The sequence below is a fragment of the Salvelinus namaycush genome, chromosome 25, assembly GCF_016432855.1.
Source record: "Salvelinus namaycush isolate Seneca chromosome 25, SaNama_1.0, whole genome shotgun sequence".
Classification (NCBI taxonomy): domain Eukaryota; kingdom Metazoa; phylum Chordata; class Actinopteri; order Salmoniformes; family Salmonidae; genus Salvelinus; species Salvelinus namaycush.
Genome location: NC_052331.1, coordinates 5,715,087 through 5,734,063, shown reverse-complemented (window position 1 = coordinate 5,734,063; position 18,977 = coordinate 5,715,087). Strand labels below are relative to the sequence as shown.

General features: G+C 44.3%; 1 pseudogene; it reads right to left on the bottom strand.

Annotated features, from left to right (window-relative positions):
* Window positions 1-489: 489 nt before the first annotated feature.
* LOC120020149 lies at window positions 490-17,487 on the bottom strand (annotated as a pseudogene).
* Window positions 17,488-18,977: the final 1,490 nt, after the last annotated feature.

The following is an 18,977-nucleotide window of genomic DNA, read 5'->3' as shown; positions in this document are numbered from 1 at the left end:
TCTTCCCTGCTCAGACTAAGATCCTCAGTCTGTGCCCGTGACAAAAATGAAGAAATAAATAAACCTTACATGGGTAATTAGTGTGGTGCCACTTTATACACAGTGTACAAAACATTAAGAACATCTGCTCTTTCCATCACAGACTGACCAGGTGAAAGCTATGATCCCTTATTGATGTCACCTGTTAAATCCACTTCCAATTCAGTGTAGAGGAAGGGGAGGTGACAGGTTAAAGAAGGATTTTTAAGCCTTGAGACAATTGAGACATGTGTGCCATTCAGAGGGTGAATGGGCAATACAAAATATTTAAATGCCTTTGAACGGCACACTGATTTTAGTGTGAAGAACTGCAATGCTGCTGGGTTCCACACTCAACAGTTTTGCGTGTGTATCAAGAATGGTCCACCACCCAAAGGACATCCATCCAACTTGACAACTGTGGGAAACATTGGAGTCAACATTGGCCAGCATCCCTGTGGAACGCTTTTGACACCTTGTAGAGTCCATGCCCCGACGAATTGAGGCTGTTCTGAGGGCAAAAGGGGGTGCAACTCAATATTAGAAATGTGTTCCTGACGTTTTGTAAACTCGGTGAATGTCAATGATAAGTGTAATGTGTCAATATTCAAAACATACATATACCAAGAAAATAATGCAGACCACATATCAAATAAAAACTGCTGGGAAAACAACTACCTTTTACAGGATTCAGTCTTGTTTTCCCGCACTCCTCTCCTCATCCCCCTTTACGTTCCTCCACACACCGACTGCTCCATCTTCTCCTCTTTCACCACCCCCTCTTCTTGTACCGGCTCCGCCACTCCTCCTTCCATGGGTGCCGGGCTGGCTGTTACAGTTAATTAACATAAACACATTTAGCATATCCTGGCTTCAACACAAGCCACTGATGCAGACCTTTGGAACATCTACATTTTAAAAAGTCTAATAAATCCATGTAATATAGCCTACACCTTCACAATACATCCATTATTTATTTTAGACAGGTCCAAAAGAAGCATGATATGAAGAAAATGTAGTCTGTTTCAGAAGAACAGAAGAGCAATGAGCAATGCCAAATGGCTGTGGTCTATACTAATTCATTTAGTAGACAACATTTCATTTATAGTATGATGAATACAATTGAACAAAGCTGAATGAAATATAAATGTTTTCTCCAAATTAATTGAGGGAGTGCGCACATGCGGTTATTCTGTGATGAGTGATTAACAAATAAATAGGTACTCCTATATGCTTAATTTAGAGTTATTAATGTAACTTTAGTTGTTCTACAAACGTTGGGCTATATGTTTAGATTTTGAATACATTGTAAGGCTGCATGATGAGGCTCTAATGATGATTTGAAAAAAAGTTGCTTGAAAAGCATGAGCTCTGCTTTGTTTTTTGTGTGCAGGTTGTACACACTTCATCAGTCTCTCATTCACAATTTGACAAGCACTTGATAATGAATTTCACGGTGGCATCCCCTTTGTGGCCGTAATGCACCCTAAAAAAATCCATGCCTTTTGCGGCCGGTGACCGTTGTGCCCTTGGTCCGAAGTGTTGCGTTGTGCCCTTCTCCGCGAGTGCTGCACACTCCGAAGCAACTCTCACGCACATGGCTCTCCATCCCCTAATCGGATCTTTCTCACAGGCTATAAGTGAACACAGACATATCCGGGACACAACCGAGCGCGTCCTTATCCAATTCAGAGGTGCATATTGAAGATATTTGAAGTACTGTCTACATTGACTGTCAGCCAACAAGATGATTAGGCCTTGAACAGCAAAAGCACTAGCCTATGTCAATCTACTATCCCCAATAGTACAAAAAAAAATTATTACAAACACAGTCTGGGACAGTTGTAGGATGTAATAGATCCCAAATTAATACAACCACTAGGTAAAAAAAAAAACTTGCTTGCGCAACAGATCAGAACATTTAGCTTAATGTTAAACTATTAGGCTATTTATTCACATTATAAGCACAGCAATGAGCAAATGGTAGTAGGCTATAAGCACAAATGTTCCATTAGCGGGAAACACCATTATCATAAGTGACCGCAAATGTGATTATGCATGTAATACTCTTATTATAAAGGTGAATTTTTATGGTGAAAATTATCTTCCTCAAACTTGAAACTCACGTGCTGCTTATGCATGCCAGTTAGGCTCCACACCCCTTGTAATTCATTAATATACTCCATTTTAAACGTTATTTGGCCACTTTAGTCATCATACAAACCTTATCAAAAGGTTTGTATGATGAACCTGTATGAACAAACCTTATCAAGAGGCTAATATTGTCACCCATCAGACTATTCTTGATTTAATGTTGTCTTTACATGTACTAAATGATATGTGTGAAATTTGGTTTGATTTAAAATGGACCAATAGCATGTACCTGTATCGAAACAGGGGAAGGGGAAAAAATACATGTCAACTATGCTTTTCCGGTGGTTCACTTTCATGCCAGCCAGGTAGGCTATACTCCTGTTGTAAAGATAAAAAAGGTATTAAGAAAGTTGAGAAATAAACATAGTAGGCCTAGCCTCTAGAAAGCTGATGGAAGCTTTTAGTAGAGGATCGCAACATGAGCTCACAGGCTCTCATGAAGTGTTTGATTCGATTTTCAAAAACATTTGCACTGATGGCAGAGTGATTAGAGGGACAATAGAGTGCGGATTACCAGGCAGGTAGCAAGTTTGGTCGGCTATTAATGACGATCAGCAGCATCAGAGCTTGGAGAAGCCTGATTACTGTGACTAAACAGTCATATCGAATTTGAACATAGTAGGCCTAGCCTCTAGAAAGCTGATGGAAGCTTTTAGTAGAGGATCGCAACATGAGCTCACAGGCTGTTTGATTCGATTTTCAAAAACATTTGCACTGATGGCAGAGTGATTAGAGGGACAATAGAGTGCGGATTACCAGGCAGGTAGCAAGTTTGGTCGGCTATTAATGACGATCAGCAGCATCAGAGCTTGGAGAAGCCTGATTACTGTGACTAAACAGTCATATCGAATTTGACTGCCTTTATAACTCTTGATCGCTGGTGTGGCGGTAATATGGTCACCGCAACAGCTCTAGTCACACTTTACATTCAGGTGCACAAATACCAGGTTATTACATGTGTTGTTGTATGTGTCGCACTGCTTTGCTTTATCTTGGCCAGGTCGCAGTTGTAAATGAGAACTTGTTTTCAACTGGTCTACCTGGTTAAATAAAGGTGACATAATAAAACTACATAGTGACAGAATCTGAAGCTTAATAGATGATGTGGATACGGAGGATCCAGATCACGTTCTGTGTTATTTTACACTACTGCTGCTCCCTTCAGGTTGCTGTCCTCTTCTGACCAATGAAAATGTTTCTGCCTCATACTTCTGAACAGCTGAAATGAAAAGATATACTGAACACAAATATAAATGCAAATGTTGTGCACAAATTTGTTTACATCCCTATTAGTGAGCATTTTATCGTTTGTCAAGATAATCCAGCCACCTGGCGAGTGTGGCACGTCAAGAAGCATATTAAACACCATTATCATTACACAGATGCACTTTATGCTGGGGACAATAAAAGACCACTCTAAAATGTGAGGTTGTCACACAGATGTCTTAAGTTTTGAGGTAGCGTGCAATTGGCATGCTGACCGCAGGAATGTCCACCAGAGCTGTTGCCAGAGAATGTAACGTTAATTTCTCTACCAACGTCATGTGAAATCCATAGATCAGGGCCTAATTCATTTATTTCAATTGACTGATTTTTCTTACATGAACTGTAACTCAGCAAAATCTTTGAAATTGTAGCAAGTTACGTTTATAATTTTGATCTGGATGTATTATTTACAACCTTCTCGATCTGTTGAAACAGCTATTGCAGTTGCACAAGCAGTATGCAGTCCCGACACATTTCCATGGCACAAACACAATCAGTGTTTTGTGTGAGGATGTACGCTAACATTTATACTTCCTGCCATATCATAGGCACTGGCCAGTTCCTGAAAACGAACACTACAACTTTGACTGCATGTCTACCTCCTACTTAGCCAACGCTTGCAATGATGATGAACCTACATAAATAGCTAATTAGACTGTGTGTCTAAGTCTTGCTGGTGTTTGATATGCTGCCTATATAGCTGCATGTACAGTTGAAGTCGGAAGTTTACATACCCCTTAGCCAAATACATTTAAACAATTCCTGACATTTTGTCATTTCCGGTCACAACTTGCAGACTTGTTTACGTGTTGCTGTGCGTTTTGTTGCCAACCTTACTTTGCTACCTGACAACTTCACGTTTTTTACTTTTTAATTACAGTTTATATTTTTAGTTTTTCCCTCACTCAACTTTTTTTTCTTTCCCATTCAACTTTTTCACTCTGGACGCTTTATCTGGACATGGTTCGTCAGGACTTCCAATAGCCACAGCTAAGTAGTAACATTAACATGATGCCTTCTAATTGCAGTCGCTGTACTCATAATATACAGGAGAACGACCGCCTTACGGCGAGGATAGCTGTGCTGCAAGCCCAGCTTCAGACGCAATCGTTAGGCAAGGGTAATTTCAGAGTAGGAAAGGATGAAACAGCGTCTGTGCCACCAGTAAGTACAGATAGTAACGTTAGTATAAATCCCCTCGCACAGTCCCCGCAGCCGGACAACTTTCTCATGGCTTCTGGAGGGAAATGCTGTAGGAATGCTCAACCGGTGTCGCTCATTCAGCCGACAGAAACGTTCAACCGGTTTTCCCCATTAAGCAACGGGTCGGAGTCTGAGGCCTTGTCTTCTCTGTTCTCTACTCCTCCCGTTACGGGGTCTGAGACGCCAAAGCTTCCCACCATTAGCTCTGACAAATTGAAAACCCTAGTCATTGGCAACTCCATTACCCGCAGTATTAGACTTAAAACGAATCATCCAGCAATCATACACTGCTTACCAGGGGGCAGGGCTACCGACGTTAAGGCTAATCTGAAGATGGTGCTGGCTAAGAATAAAACTGGCGAGTGTAGACAATATAGAGATATTGTTATCCACGTCGGCACCAACGATGTTAGGATGAAACAGTCAGAGGTCACCAAGCACAACATAGCGTCAGCGTGTAAATCAGCTAGAAAGATGTGTCGGCATCGAGTAATTGTCTCTGGCCCCCTCCCAGTTAGGGGGAGTGATGAGCTCTACAGCAGAGTCTCACAACTCAATCGCTGGTTGAAAACTGTTTTCTGCCCCTCCCAAAAGATAGAATTCGTAGATAATTGGCCCTCTTTCTGGGACTCACCCACAAACAGGACCAAGACTGGCCTGCTGAAGAGTGACGGACTCCATCCTAGCTGGAGGGGTGCTCTCATCTTATTTACCAACATAGACACAGCTCAAACTCCTCTAGCTCCACAATGAAATAGGGTGCAGGCCAGGCAGCAGGCTGTTAGCCAGCCTGCCAGCTTAGTGGAGTCTGCCACTAGCACAGTCAGTGCAGTCAGCTCAGCTATCCCCATTGAGACCGTGTCTGTGCCTCGACCTAGGTTGGGCAAAACTAAACATGGCGGTGTTCGCCTGAGCAATCTCACTAGAATAAAGACCTCCTCCATTCCTGCCATTATTGAAAGAGATCGTGATACCTCACATCTCAAAATAAGGCTACTTAATGTTAGATCCCTCACTTCAAATGCAGTTGTAGTCAATGATCTTATCACTGATCATAATATTGATGTGATTGGCCTGACTGAAACATGGCTTAAGCCTGATGAATTTACTGTGTTAAATGAGACCTCACCTCCTGGTTACACTAGTGACCATATCCCCCGTGCATTACGCAAAGGCGGAGGTGTTGCTAACATTTACGATAGCAAATGTCAAATTACAACAACAAAAAAATTACGTTTTCGTCTTTTGAGCTTCTAGTCATGAAATCTATACAGCCTACTCAATCACTTTTTATAGCTACTGTTTTACAGGCCTCCTGGGCCATATACAGCGTTCCTCACTTAGTTCCCTGAATTCCTAATCGGACATTGTAGTCATAGCAGATAATATTCAAATTTTTGGTGATTTTAATATTCACATTTAAAAGTCCACAGACCCACTCCAAAAGGATTTCGGAGCCATCATCGACTCAGTGGGTTTTGTCCAACATGTCTCTGGACCTACTCACAGTCACAGTCATACTCTGGACCTAGTTTTGTCCCATTGAATAAATGTTGTGGATCTTAATGTTTTTCCTCATAATCCTGGACTATCGGACCACCATTTTATTACGTTTGCAATCGCAACAAATAATCTGCTCAGACCCCAACCAAGAAGCATCAAAAGTCATGCTATAAATTCTCAGACAACCCAAAGAATCCTTGATGCTCTTCCAGACTCCCTCTGCCTACCCAAGGACAAAAATCAGTTAACCACCTAACTGAGGAACTCAATTTAACCTTGCGCAATACCCTAGATGCAGTTGCACCCCTAAAAACTAAACACATTTGTCATAAGAAACTATCTCCCTGGTATACAGAAAATACCCGAGCTCTGAAGCAAGCTTCCAGAACATTGAAACGGAAATGGCGCCACACCAAACTGGAAGTCTTCCGACTAGCTTGGAAAGACAGTACCGTGCAGTATCGAAGAGCTCTCACTGCTGCTCGATCATCCTATTTTTCCAACTTAATTGAGGAAAAAAAGAACAATCCAAAATGTATTTTTGATACTGTCGCAAAGTTAACTAAATAGCAGCATTCCCCAAGAGAGGATGGCTTTCACTTCAGGAGTAATAAATTCATGAACTTCTTTGAGGAAAAGATCATGATCATTAGAAAGCAAATTACGGACTCCTCTTTCAATCTGCGTATTCCTCCAAAGCTCAGTTGTCCTGAGTCTGCACAACTCTGCCAGGACCTAGGATCAAGAGAGACACTCAAGTGTTTTAGTACTATATCTCTTGACACAATGATGAAAATAATCATGGCCTCTAAACCTTCAAGCTGCATACTGGACCCTATTCCAACTAAACTACTGAAAGAGCTGCTTCCTGTGCTTGGCCCTCCTATGTTGAACATAATAAACGGCTCTCTATCCACCGGATGTGTACCAAACTCACTAAAAGTGGCAGTAATAAAGCCTCTCTTGAAAAAGCCAAACCTTGACCCAGAAAATATAAAAAACAAAACCAAAAAAAATCGGCCTATATCAAATCTTCCATTCCTCTCAATTTTTTTTGAAAAAGTGGTTGCGCAGCAACTCACTGCCTTCCTGAAGACAAACAATGTATACGAAATGCTTCAGTCTGGTTTTAGATCCCATCATAGCACTGAGACTGCACTTGTGAAGGTGGTAAATGACCTTTTAATGGCGTCAGACCGAGGCTCTGCATCTGTCCTCGTGCTCCTAGACCTTAGTGCTGCTTTTGATACCATCGATCACCACATTCTTTTGGAGAGATTGGAAACCCAAATTGGTCTACACGGACAAGTTCTGGCCTGGTTTAGATCTTATCTGTCGGAAAGATATCAGTTTGTCTCTGAATGGTTTGTCCTCTGACAAATCAACTGTAAATGTCGGTGTTCCTCAAGGTTCCGTTTTAGGACACCTATTGTTTTCACTATATATTTTACCTCTTGGGGATGTCATTCGAAAACATGATGTTAACTTTCACTGCTATGCGGATGACACTCAGCTGTACATTTCAATGAAACATGGTGAAGCCCCAAAATTGCCCTCGCTAGAAGCCTGTGTTTCAGACATAAGGAAGCAGATGGCTGCAAACGTTCTACTTTTAAACTCGGACAAAACAGAGATGCTTGTTCTAGGTCCCAAGAAACAAAGAGATCTTCTGTTAAATCTGACAATTAATCTTGATGGTTGTACAGTCATCTCAAATAAAACTGTGAAGGACCTCGGCTTTACTCTGGACCTTGATCTCTCTTTTGACGAACATATCAAGACTGTTTCAAGAACAGCTTTTTTCCATCTACGTAACATTGCAAAAATCAGAAATTTTCTGTCCAAAAATGATGCAGAAAAATTACTGCAATGCTCTACTTTCCGGCTACCTGGATAAAGCACTAAATCAACTTCAGTTAGTGCTAAATATGGCTGCTAGAATCCTGACTAGAACCCCAACATTTGATCATATTACTCCAGTGCTAGCCTCCCTACACTGGCTTCCTGTTAAGGCAAGGGCTGATTTCAAGGTTTTACTGCTAACCTACAAAGCATTACATGGGCTTGCTCCTACCGATCTTTCCGATTTGGTCCTGCCGTACATACCTACAAGTACGCTACGGTCACAAGACGCAGACCTCCTAATTGTCCCTAGAATTTCTAAGCAAACAGCTGGAGGCAGGGCTTTACCCTATAGAGCTCCATTTTTATGGAATGGTCTGCCTAACCATGTGAGAGATGCAGACTCAGTCTCAACCTTTAAGTCTTTACTGAAGGCTCATCTCTTCAGTAGGTCATATGATTGAGTGTAGTCTGGCCCAGGAGTGTGAAGGTGAACGGAAAGGCTCTGGAGCAACGAACCGCCCTTGCTGTCTCTGCCTGGCTGGTTCCCCTCTCTCCACTGGAATTCTCTGCCTCTAACCCTATTACAGGTGCTGAGTCACTGGCTTACTGATGCTCTTCCATTCCGTCCCTAGGAGGGGTGCGTCACTTGAGTGGGTTGAGTCACTGACGTGATCTTCCTGTCTGGGTTGGCGCCCCCCCCTTGGGTTGTGCCGTGGCGGATATCTTTGTGGGCTATACTCAGCCTTGTCTCAGGATGGTAAGTTGGTTGTTGAAGATATCCCTCTGGTGGTGTGGGGGCTGTGCTTTGGCAAAGTGTGTGGGGTTATATCCTGCCTGTTTGGCCCTGTCCGGGGGTATCATCGGATGGGGCCACAGTGTCTCCTGACCCATCCTGTCTCAGCCTCCAGTATTTATGCTGCAGTAGTTTGTGTCGGGGGGCTAGGGTCAGTCTGTTATATCTAGAGTACTTCTCCTGTCTTATCCGGTGTCCTGTGTGAATTAAAGTATACTCTCTCTAATTCTCTCTTTCTTTCTCTCTCTCGGAGGACCTGAGCCCTAGGACCATGCCTCAGGATTACCTGGCATGATGACTCCTTGCTGTCCCCAGTCCACCTGGCCGTGCTGCTGCTCCAGTTTCAACTGTCCTGCCTGCGGCTATGGAACCCTGACCTGTTCACTGGACGTGCTACCTGTCCCAGACCTGCTGTTTTCAACTCTCTAGAGACAGCAGGGGCGGTAGAGATACTCTTAATGATCGGCTATGAAAAGCCAACTGACATTTACTCCTGAGGTGCTGACTTGTTGCACCCTCGACAACTACTGCGATTATTATTATTTGACCATGCTGGTCATTGAACATCTTGGCCATGTTCTGTTATAATCTCCACCCGGCACAGCCAGTAGAGGACTGGCCACCCCTCATAGCCTGGTTCCTCTCTAGGTTTCTTCCTAGGTTTTGGCCTTTCTAGGGAGTTTTTCCTGTACAGCACTTTGATATATCAGCTGATGTAATAAGGGCTATATAAATACATTTGATTTAATCCAAGTAAAAATTCCTTGTCTTAGGTCAGTTAGGATCACAACTTTATTTTAACTTCTTCTGGCTGCAAGCCCGAGGCCGGCCACAATATGACAACAGCCACTTCAAGTGCAGGGCGCGAAATTCAAAATATATTTTTTAGAAATATTTAACTTTCACACATTAACAAGTCCAATACAGCAAATGAAAAGGTACACATCTTGTGAATCCAGCCAACATGTCCGATTTTTAAAATGTTTTACAGCGAAAACAGCACGTATATTTATGTTAGCTCACCACCAAATACAAAAAAGGACAGACATTTTTCACAGCACAGGTAGCATGCACAAAGCCAACCTAACTAACCAAGAACCAACCAAACTAACCAACAAACAACTTCATCAGATGACAGTCTTATAACATGTTATTCAATAAATCTATGTTTTGTTCGAAAAATTTGCATATTTCAGGTATAAATCATAGTTTACATTGCAGCTACAAATTGCACCGAAAGCAGCCAGAATAATTACAGACACCAACGTCAAATACCTAAATACTCATCATAAAACATTTCTGAAAAATACATAGTGTACAGCAAATGAAAGACAGGCATCTTGTGATTCCAGCCAATATTTCCGATTTCTTAAGTGTTTTACAGCGAAAACACAATATAGCGTTATATTAGCTTACCACAATAGCCAGAAACACAAGCCATTTCCCAGTAGCAAAAGTTAGCGATCGTAACAAACCACAAAAGATATATCATTTTTGACTAACCTTGATAAGCTTCATCAGATGACAGTCCTATAACATCAGGTTATACATACACTTATGTTTTGTTCGAAAATGTGCATATTTAGTGCTGAAATCAGTGGTTATATATTGTGAAAACTTAGCATCTTTTTCCCACAACGTCCGGATATTTTTCTGACACTTTTTCTGACACACATATTCTGACCAAATAGCTATTCATAAACATAACCAAAAAATACATGTTGTATAGGAAATGATAGATACACTAGTTCTTAATGCAATCGCCGTGTTAGAATTCTAAAAATAACTTCATTACGACATACAGCTTAGGTATAGCGAGAGAGTACCCAAAAGCTGGGCGCAAACGACTAGTTCACATGTTTGACAGATATATGAAATAGCATCATAAAATGGGTCCTACTTTTGCTGATCTTCCATCAGAATGTTGTACAAGGGGTCCTTTGTCAGGAACAATCGTTGTTTGGATTTAGAACGGCCTTTTTCCCCTCTCGATTTAGCAAGCACACTTGCCAAGTGGCGCGAATCTCTCCATGTCAACAAACGGAAGAGAACGGAACACGGCAAAACTCCCGAAAAAATTTCAATAATCTGATTAAACTATATTGAAAAAACATACTTTACGATGATATTGTCACATGTATCAAATAAAATCAAAGCCAGAGATATTAGTCGTCCATAACGGCAGCTTATCAGAAGGCAAATCCAGGTCCCTGCTCGCGCTCTCCAGAAAACAGGAAACTGGTGACACGTCATGCCAAGAGCTATGATTCGAGTCCAGATCAAGTTACACACTCCATTTCTTCTCTCACTCCTTGTCGACATCTAGTGGAAGACGTATGAAGTGCATCTAAACTTTTAAATATCAAGGACTTTAATAGGCAGCCCCTAGAAGAGAGCATCTATTTCAGATTTTCCACTTCCTGTCAGGAAATTTGCTGCAAAAGGAGTTCTGTTTTACTCACAGATATAATTCAAACGGTTTTAGAAACTAGAGTGTTTTCTATCCAATAGTAATAATAATATGCATATTGTACGAGCAAGAATTGAGTACGAGGCCGTTTGAAATGGGCACCTTTTATCCGGCTACTCAACTGCCCCTGCAGCCCAAACAGGTTAAGAAAGTAAAATGTCAGAATAATAGTAGAGAGAATTATTTATATCACCTTTTATTTCTTTCATCACATTCCCAGTGGGTCAGAAGTTTACATACACTCCATAAGTATTTGCTAGCATTGCCTTTAAATTGTTTAACTTGGGTCAAACGTTTTGGGTAACCTTCCACAAGCTTCCCACAATAAATTGGACCCATTCTTCCTGACAGAGCTGGTGTAACTGAGTCAGTTTTGTAGGCCTCCTTGCTCGCACACGCTTTTTAAGTTCTGCCCACAAGTTTTCTATGGGATTGAGGTCAGGGCTTTGTGATGGCCACTCCAATACCTTGACTTTGTTGTCCTTAAGCCATTTTGCCACAACTTTGGAAGTATGCTTGGGGTCATTGTCCATTTGGAAGACCCATTTGCAAACAAGCTTTAACTTCCTGACTGATGTCTTGAGGTGTTGCTTCAATATATGCACCAAATTTTCCTCCCTCATGATGCCATCTATTTTGTGAAGTGCACCAGTCCTTCCTGTAGCAAAGCACCCCCGTGCTTCACGGTTGGGATGGTGTTCTTCAGCTTGCAAGCTCCCCCTTTTTCCTCCAAACATAACAATGGTCATTATGGCCAAACAGTTCCAATTTTGTTACATCAGACCAGAGGACATTTCTCCAAAAAGTACGATCTTTGTCCCCATGTACAGTTGCAAACCATAGTCTGGCTTTTTTATGTTGCAAACCATAGTCTGGCTTTTTTATGGCGGTTTTGGAGCAGTGGCTTCTTCCTTGTTGAGCGGCCTTTCAGGTTATGTCGATATAGGACTCATTTTACTGTGGATGTAGACACTTTGTACCCGTTTCCTCCAGAATCTTCACAAGGTCCTTTGCTGTTGTTCTGGGATTTATTTGCACATTCGCACCAAAGTACATTCATCTCTAGGAGACAGAACTCTTCTCCTTCCTGAGCGGTATGACGGCTGCGTGGTCCCATGGTGTTTATACTTGCGTACTGTTGTTTGTACAGATGAACGTGGTACCTTCAGACATTTGGAAATTGCTCCCAAGGATGAACCAGACTTGGCTGGCTGATTTATTTGGATTTTCCCATGATGTCAAGCAAAGAGGCACTGAGTTTGATGGTAGGCATTGAAATGCATCCACAGGTACACCTCCAATTGAGTCAAATTATGTCAATTAGCCTATCAGAAGCTTCTAAATCCATAATTTTCAAAGCTGTTTTAAGGCACAGTCAACCTAGTGTATGTAAACTTCTGACCCACTGGAATTGTGATACAGTGAATTATAAGTGAAATAATCTGCCTGTAAACAATTGTTTGAAAAATGACTTGACTTGCCAAAACTATAGTTTGTTAACAAGAAATGTGTGGAGTGGTTGAAAAACAAGTTTTAATGACTCCAACCTAAATGTATGTAAACTTCAGACTTCAACTGTAACTCCCCACTTGAGTTTTGCGATGTGAGTTTTAACCACACACAGGATTTACTACAGGGTTTCCCAAACTCGGTACTCGGAACCCCAAGAGGTGCACATTTCGTTTTTTTGCCCTAGCACTACACAGCTGATTTAAATAATAAACTAATCATCAAGCTTTGATAATTTGATCAACTGTGTAGTGTTAGGGCAAAAACTAAAACATACACCCTTTGGGGTCTCGAGGACCGAGTTTGTGAAACGCTGCCCTACTAACTGCCATTTCACCTCTCAATAATCATGCAAATACCGCACGAGTAGGCTACCTAGCTGGTGGAACAGCTCTGGGCAGCCGAACGTTTTAGGCTCACTATTATTCCTTGCATGTCGATTGTGTACAACATGATATCTGCATGTAGCCTTACAACCCTCCTGAAAAAGAGGGGTGTAAGGCTACATGCAGATAGACCTGTCGACCATGTCTTTAGCATCGACTTAAAAAAATATTATTTAGTGTAGTAGGGGGAAGCGGTAGCGGAGCACTGAGCAGAAGCTACGTTGGCAGCGGAATAAATAACTATGTAAATAGAAAATCCTGCGCATGTGCAGAAATATCCTTATCATTAGCCACGGCAAGCCGGGTACTAGAAAATACAGAACAGCAGCCACTCCGTAATATAAAAACTCTTGATCCGAGATAATGGGAGAGTCATACCCGTTCCTCCTCCAGACTCCCATAAGCCTCCAGATGGGCCTTGAGAATCTGAGTGTCTCCCCTCCGGAAGTCCTCCTCCAGGACCATGGTCTGGTAGGCCTCTAGCCACTTTAGCTGGCCGTTCTTCTGCACGTAGCGACAGTCACCGAACCAGCGCACCACCTCGGGCCTGGGCAGCCCCGTGGAAGAGATCAGCTCATCATACTGGACCGCACTGGGCCACTGGGTCCGGGCAAACATCTGCTTCAGGAGGTGGAGCTGCTCTAACGTCTTCTTGCCCCGGATAGGGGAGGGTTTGGGGGATGTGGAGGGCTTGAGGGCAGGGGTAGAAGATTGTGCTGCTGGTTTTGGGGTTGTAGAGGCAGAGGGTTTGGGTGATGGGGTTGGATTTGGGGTTAGAGATGGAATTGTGGCTGGAACAGGGGTGAGGGTTGGGGCTGGGGAGGGTTCTGGGGTAAGGGTTGGGGGAAATAGGGTAGGCATCGTAGGGCTGTCTGCCTGCCCTGCCTCAGTCTCCATTTTGCCATTGGACTGAGCATCTTCAGGTTGATCTTAATGGGGTTCACCTTCAGCTCTGAGCCTGAACCATCCTCCTTCTGCCTCTCCTTCGCATCCTCCTCTTTCTTCACCCCGGCATTATCATTACGCTTAACTCCCACCTCCATCTCCTCCTCCTCTTCCTCCCTCTCTAACTCCTCTTTCTTCTTCTCAGCAGCGACTCTCTTCCTGCGTTCAGCAAACCAGCCGTGGATCTCTCTGCGGGTCATCTTGGTTTCAGACCGGAGGTGGTCCACCTCCTCTCCGGAGGGGTCAGGGTCCTGGCTGAAGCTGGCCTCCAGTGCCCTCACCTGGTGGGGTAGAGAGGAGATTACTGTAGGGTAGACGAGCGTAAGTTTCTCATGTCACAGTGAGCAAATTTGATTGGCAGTAAATACACATTAAAGGGATACTTAACCGATGAGATTTTAAAAAATCTTATGGAACACTAAGCTACGTGTAAATAAACTAAGTCATAATCATCACAGTCGCACCACCACTCACCTGCTGAGGGTCCCTCTCTTTGTAGCGGATGGCTGTGAAGTCTGGGGAGGGGGGTCTGGGGTGCCGTCTGGACGGGGTGGTTGGGGAAGTGGGCATCTGTGAGGGAGGGGAGCTGAGGGCTGCCAACCCCTGCTGTTTTTTTTGGGGGGGTTCATTGGGAGTGTCCAACAGGTCCATGGGGGTACCCCTGTTACCACTGAGGGTCCCAGATTGTACACACAGTTGCTCAACTGACTTCTTGCTCTTTTAGAAGCTAGGGTCCAGGAAGGTGTTGGGGAGCGTTCGGGAACTTGGGGTTCCGCTGGCGACCGTGCTCTCACTTGGTGCCGGGGAAGAATGTTTGGTGGAGGGGGAAGAAGCCACCTCTGTTTTGGTGGTGGTGGGGTTACTGGTGGTGTTTGTGGAGGCTGTAGGGGGAGGAGTAGCTGTGGCTGTGTGACCACAGATCTGGGTGGTTGTTGTTTTGTTGTTGCTCAAGCTGCTGCTGTTAGTATCTTTGCTGCTGTTGGGTTTGTTGTCGATGGTGCTTTTGATATCAGCGATGACTCTACTCTCACTGATCATTTTAGCAATAGTACTGTTGTGGCTTTTGCTGCCGACATTGCGCCTACTGTCAGTGCTGATGCTTTTAACCATGCTGATAGCATTGCTGTTGCTTTTATCATTGAGATTAGCAATAGCAAGATTGGTGTTGATGTCTTTGCCATTGGGATTGCTATGAATGTTGTTCCCTTGGTTGTTGCCAAGGCTAAAGTTAATAACACTAGCATAGCTACTGAAACTACGACTACCACTGCTGATACTACTAGTACTCCCTCCACCATTACTACTACTACTGATGTTGCTTCCACTACTACTGCTCCCCACTGTCCCCCCCACCATGCTGATCCCCTTATCCGCCACCAGGGCGGCAGGCCGGGCCTGCACCATAGGCCGGGCCGCAGCTTGGGTGTGACCGCCAGGGTCATGGGGGCACTGCTGACCTGGATGCCATTAGCCATCATGGGCTGGGTGACAATCACCCCTCCCTGGCCCACCAGAGAGCCCTGGAGGATGTGAGGGATCCCCGTAGGACCCAGAGAGGTAGGCAGGACCGTGATGGTATGCTGGGCCTGGGTCTGGCCACGGTGTAGTGTCTGGTGCTAGGTGGTGCAGTCTGTATGATGGTGTTGAACATCTTCCTCCTGGCCTCCTCAATCTCTTCTGGAGACCAGCTAATGCCATGCTTGAGTCTCGGTGAACCAGATGTTGATCTGCTCCTCTGGGAACTTGGTAACCACAGTGAGGTAGCAGAGCTCTGCCTTGGTGGGGCAGGGGAACTTACTGAAGGACGTCTTGAGGAAGGAGGACGAGTCCATGGAGGCGTTGTAGGTTGGGATACTGCTCAGAGGGATCATCACCTGCACCACAGAAGGTAGAAACATATTTTATGTAGTACCAAAATCGTAATTACAGAATTTAAACTACTTCATGGAACTTTTTCATATGAAACAGGAGAAGCTTTACACTCAGCTCAAAAGACACAAAAAAACACGTATTTGTACCATGTAATAATGTGTACCTACACTGCCTATAAAGTCTTCATATAAAGTGGGCGACAATTTAATCAAAAGGGGGAATTGTACCTTGGGCATGTTCTTGGAGGAGGTGGAGTAAGAGGAGGTGGAGGAGAAAGCTGAGGAGAAAGCGATAGGAGCTGTCTGACGGTGAAAGTTCCTGTTCTGGATCACAGACACAACCTGGTTCAGAGAATAGAAAAAAAACGTTGAACTGCATTCAACTCCCTGAGGGAAGTTGTACACATTCTGGCAAAGGAATTAAATATAACATTGAACCAAATAAGTTCAATAATTCTCATTTGCAGGAATGAACTTACCAGTACCCGAAACGCAGCAAAAATGTATGTACTAAGTACCTGTGTGATGGCGGTCTTGAGCATGGGCAGAGCCCCCCGAGTCACACTATCTGGATATCTGAGGGCAGCGTGACCTTGGTGACCGTCCCATTGTGCACTATGATAGGGACATGGGTAACCGTCACTATGGGGGTCTCTTTTCTCTCGGTCTCTTTGGAGGTAGAGATGGAGAGGGGTGGGGGGTCTGAGGAGGGTTCATCAGGGGAAGAATGGGACACCACAATCCTCTTGGACTCTGACTTGCCCTTCAGCATCCTCATGATGGGGGTCTTGGTGATGGAAATCTCTGTGTCCCTCATTGTCTCTGTCCCTGTGACCAGACTCTGCTCCACCACCAACCTCATGTCCCTCTTCCTCAGCTGTAGGGTGGTGCTCACAGTGCTGAGATGGACCCGAGCGTTGTGCAGGGCCAGGCCCTCGAACTTGGCTGCCGACACCCCACAGTCCATGCACTGGAAGCTGGGGTCAGCTCTGAAGTCCGGGTGGCCACTGTAGACGTGGTCCAGGAACAGGTTGAGGTCCTGGGTCTCAAAGTTACAATGCCTGCATGTGTAGGTGCCTCCCCAGTCTTTGACAATGTCGCCCCCCTCAAGCCTGGAGGACTCAACTGGGGATCGCTCCATCGGGATCTGCCTGTTACCGCCCACGGGGTAGCCTTGGTCCCGGGCCTGGGCCTGTCTGAGGAGGAAAGGAGGGTCTGACAGCCATGAGTCCTGCTCCAGCTCCTCACGGAGGTGAATGGTCTTATTGGGGATCATACAGGGGGTGGTGGATTTCCTCTTGCTGGCCATGGTTGGAATAGAGGGTGGGGGTTGGTTTTGGTAGCCGGCCGAGGAGTACGGGGGTCGGGTTGTGGTTCAGTTGGGGTCCTGATTATAGACAAGCCATTGGGAGGGGAGCGAGGGAGAACATGACCATGCGTTGTTTTCTCACGTCACAGTGTGTGTGTGTGTGTGTGTGTGTGTGTGTGTGTGTGTGTGTATATACAGTGGGGAGAAGAAGTATTTGATACACTGCCGATTTTGCAGGTTTTCCTACTTACAAAGCATGTAGAGGTCTGTGATTTTTTATCATAGGTACACTTCAACTGTGAGAGACGGAATCTAAAACAAAAATCCAGAAAATCACATTGTATGATTTTTAAGTAATTAATTTGCATTTTATTGCATAACATAAGTATTTGATACATCAGAAAAGCAGAACTTAATATTTGGTACAGAAACCTTTGTTGGCAATTACAGAGGTCAAAAGTTTCCTGTAGTTCTTGACCAGGTTTGCACACACTGCAGCAGGGATTTTGGCCCACTCCTCCATACAGACCTTCTCCAGATCCTTCAGGTTTCGGGGCTGTCGCTGGGCAATACGGACTTTCAGCTCCCTCCAAAGATTTTCTATTGGGTTCAGGTCTGGAGACTGGCTAGGACACTCCAGGACCTTGAGATGCTTCTTACGGAGCCACTCCTTAGTTGCCCTGGCTGTGTGTTTCGGGTCGTTGACATGCTGGAAGACCCAGCCACGACCCATCTTCAATGCTCTTACTGAGGGAAGGAGGTTGTTGGCCAAGATCTCGCGATACATGGCCCCATCCATCCTCCCCTCAATACGGTGCAGTCGTCCTGTCCCCTTTGCAGAAAAGCATCCCCAAAGAATGATGTTTCCACGTCCATGCTTCACGGTTGGGATGGTGTTCTTGGGGTTGTACTCATCCTTCTTCTTCCTCCAAACACAGCGAGTGGAATTTAGACCAAAAAGCTCTATTTTTGTCTCATCAGACCACATGACCTTCTCCCATTCCTCCTCTGGATCATCCAGATGGTCATTGGCAAACTTCAGACGGGCCTGGACATGCGCTGGCTTGAGCAGGGGTACCTTGCGTGCGATGTAGGATTTGAATCCATGACGGCGTAGTGTGTTAGTAATGGTTTTCTTTGAGACCGAGGTCCCAGCTCTCTTCAGGTCATTGACCAGGTCCTGCCGTGTAGTTCTGGGCTGATCCCTCACCTTCCTCATGATCATTGATGCCCCACGAGGTGAGATCTTGCATGGAGCCCCAGACCGAGGGTGATTGACCGTCATCTTGAACTTCATCCATTTTCTAATAATTGCACCAACAGTTGTTGCCTTCTCACCAAGCTGCTTGCCTATTGCCCTGTAGCCCATCCCAGCCTTGTGCAGGTCTACAATTTTATCCCTGATGTCCTTACACAGCTCTCTGGTCTTGGCCATTGTGGAGAGGTTGGAGTCTGTTTGATTGAGTGTGTGGACAGGTGTCTTTTATACAGGTAACGAGTTCAAACAGGTGCAGTTAATAGAGGTAATGAGTGGAGATATCTATATGTATATGTATTCCTTTCAGGGAGCCAGAGAAGAACCTGAAAATAAGATGGAGAAAAAAAAATATATACTGTATATACATATATATTTCAGGTCATCATCATAAATCATGTATGATTAATTAAACTACGTGCGTCTGTACATACAGTACAAGTCAAAAGT